We start from the raw sequence: 3,452 nt of genomic DNA on the forward strand, positions 1-3,452 counted from the left end.
TGCCTCTCTGCCTACTTGTGATCTCTGTCAAATAAATAAATAAAATCTTTAAAAAAAAAAAGAACATTCTTTCCAACTTGACTTTCTTTGTATCATGTGAATTATTTTAAGTTTTCAAATTTAAGACACTCTTCTTACCATTGATTTCTATTCGAAATCTGTTGTTGTCAGAGATCCTTTGTGATCTTATACCTAGACAAGCTTTCTTTATGTTCCCTGAGTTTTGAAACGTGTATTTATTGCTTATTGGGTACAGGGATATGTATGTCCAAGTGTGCTGCCAAATTTTCTTAAATTAATGATGCTTAATTAAAGTAGATTAAAAATCTATTACTAATTTTTTTCTTATATTTTCAAGACTAAACATATTCAAGAGCATGCAAGATCTTTTGATTTTCAAGAACAAAAAAATTGCAATAACAGTAAAAGGGATATATATATATATATATATATATATATATATATATATATAGTTACCTAGATGCACCAGTTATTACTATTTTACTCCATATGTTTTTATGTGCATACTCTATGCCTGCAAATGTGTATACACACAATTTTTTCTGAACTATTTGAAGATAAATTACATCATGACCTTTTAACCTGAGTAGTATGTATTTTTTTGAAAACAAAACAAAACAGATATTTTCCTAAATAACAAAGGTAGTTATTAAGCTTCAATAAATTTAACATTGATAGACTACTTGAATGCACTACCCATATTCCATTTTTGTCAGTTGACCCAATGTCTCTGATTATCATTTTTCCCTGATAGCACAGAACCCAGTCTGAAGGCATGTATTACCTTAGGTTGACAGGTCTCTAATTTGTTCTATTTCTATAGTCTTTGTCATTTATGATACTGACACTTGTGAAGAATAAAATCTGTTCCCCCACCCTCAAACTCCCCTGTTTAATAGGCTGTTTCTCATTTTGGGTTTATACACTGTTTGCTCAAGATTGATTTATAAATTAAGCCTTCTCAGTTGGATAACTATCTAGGTGGCATGTCATTCTCAGGGTATAGCTTTGGAGGCATACTATGTGTGTCTGTCCCTTGTTAGTGATCTCAGTTTTACTCACCCAAAGTGTGGTCTTGCTTCTTCACTGAATATTTTATAAATATATATATTTTTTTACCTTCAACTAAGTACTTTAAGACTGAATGAACAGGATAGACACCCATGCAAAATTTGTTTTGGATTGAAATTGATTGATAATGCCATACACATATTAAGAAGGGATGAACAAGATCTGTTACTGAAAGAAGTGTTCTTTGTTTTGAGAAATGAAGGCAGGTGTCCCAAGGTGGCCCAAATATGACTTGAGAGAGAATAGGGAAAGGAAGGGGATCCAGCCTGAATGAGGTTTTTTTATAGGTGGGCTGAGGCTTAATTGACTTGAAACTGGTGCCAGCATCAAGCCTGCCAGCATCAAGCAAGGGAACACTGGCTTTCTTATCACCTTTCCCAGATACTGGCTAGAAAGGAAAAAGCTAGAGATGAGGCTTATAGCCTATTGACAAACATCAAATAATGAAGTCAGGCTCTTTAGTACAGAATCATGTCCTGATTCTTAGCATAATATCTCACATTAATGATGCTTGCATGAATTGGTCTATATTATAATCAAATAAAAATGCTGATTTTTCCAATCATCCTCCCCTACCCCATTGATCAATCAGCCCTCAATATTTTACTATAAACAAGAGCTCTCCCTCCAGAACTGATCTTCTTTCTTATAATTAAATGGTAATGTAGTTACTTCAAAATAGAACTTTGGTTAAAACAACTCTATTTTTATAGTCACCTAAACATTTACCAATAGTTAAAGATTTGTTCCCATTATAATTTTCTTTCTCAAATTTTTTATTTAAATGACCCAACATATAGTAAGTACATCATTAGTTTCAGATGTAGGGTTCAGTAACTGATAAGTTCCACATAACACCCACGGCTCTTCACATCATGTGTCCTCCTTCATGCCCATCACCCAGTTACCCCACCCCTCACCAAACTCCTCTCCAGCAACCCTCACTTTGTTTCCTAGTGTTAAGAGTCTCTCATGGTTTTTCTTCCTCTGGTGACTTCCCATTTAGTTTTCTCCACTTCCCCTATGAACTTCTGTGCAAAGATGTTGATTAGATGCCATGAAGTAGGTGGCAATGCCTTATCTGTATGCATGTTGTCAGGACAAGAGCCTCTTCCCTCCTTGTCACTAGGAGTGCTAACCTTTTCTCCTTTCGTACAACACGTCATTGTCTAAACTTTATGCCTTCCCTTTGAGGTCACTTCTCTTTTAAGAGCTGTTTCAGCTTGGGTAAATTATTTTAGTCTTCATATGCCTGTAAATTCTTTATTTTGTTCTTTATTTTTGAATGATTGAGTGACACTTCTTGATTGTCTATTTTTCCTCAGCACTGCCCAGAATGGACATCTAATGTTGCTAATGAAAAATCTGTTTTCAGTTTAATTGTCATTCCTCTGAAAATAATTGGTTTTTGATCCCTGGTAATAGGAGTTGTTTTGTTTTTGTTTTGTTTTTCCTTAGAGGTGATTATCATGTGTCTACATGTGGACTTACTGTTGTTTATTGTTCTCACCACTAGCAGTTCCCTATTAATCTGAACTGTGATTTTTCTTTCAATTGGCAGGGGAGGGAATCAGCTACTTTTATCCAAACAATGCTTTTTCGTCTTTCCTTCTTTGTTACTTTTGAACTTCTATTTTTTTTTCTTTTTCCAATTTATTTATTTTCAGAAAAACAGTATTCATTATTTTTTCACCACACCCAGTGCTCCATGCAAGATGTGCCCTCTATAATACCCACCACCTGGTACCCCAACCTCCCACCCCCCCGCCACTTCAAACCCCTATTGAATACGTGTTAGAACTCTCAATCTATCTTCCCTATCTCTTCTTGTTCTTTCATCCCCCTCTCTCCCTTTCCTATCTGTTTATTATTGCCTATATGGGTAGTGTTTAAGGTAAAATGATGTTTGTAGTAGAGAGATCTATATTCCCTTCGTTAATAATGGGAAGTTTTTTGTTGTTGGCTGTTCAACCCGATAGAAGAATGTCTCTTGATTTTATTGTTCTTGGACAGTGATGCACTGAAGATTTTATTGATGCTATGTCATTGACAAAGTTTCCAGGATAGCAAACAACTTGAGTAGTAATATTTGTATTGCTTCTGTTTTTTGTGTTGGTTTCTTCCTTCCTTCCTTTCTCCCTCACTCCCTCCCTCCCTTCTTTCCTTCCTTCCTTTCTTTTAATATTTTATTTATTCATTTGAGACAGAGAGATACAGAGAGAGAAATTGCATGAGCAGGAGGAGAGGCAGACACAGGGAGAAGCAGACTCCCTGCTGAATCAGGAGCCAGATGTGGGGCTCAATCCCAGGACCCTGGGATCATGACCTGAGCCAAAAGCAGACACTTAACCATCTGAGCC

General features: G+C 35.7%; 1 non-coding gene across 1 annotated transcript; it reads right to left on the bottom strand.

Annotated features, from left to right (window-relative positions):
* Positions 1–2,127: 2,127 nt before the first annotated feature.
* Positions 2,128–2,253, bottom strand: LOC122898322. The gene has a single exon (XR_006382989.1). It is a non-coding gene; the product is annotated as a U6atac minor spliceosomal RNA (small nuclear RNA).
* Positions 2,254–3,452: the final 1,199 nt, after the last annotated feature.

Source organism: Neovison vison, chromosome 1 (genome assembly GCF_020171115.1).
Source record: "Neovison vison isolate M4711 chromosome 1, ASM_NN_V1, whole genome shotgun sequence".
NCBI classification, from domain to species: domain Eukaryota; kingdom Metazoa; phylum Chordata; class Mammalia; order Carnivora; family Mustelidae; genus Neogale; species Neogale vison.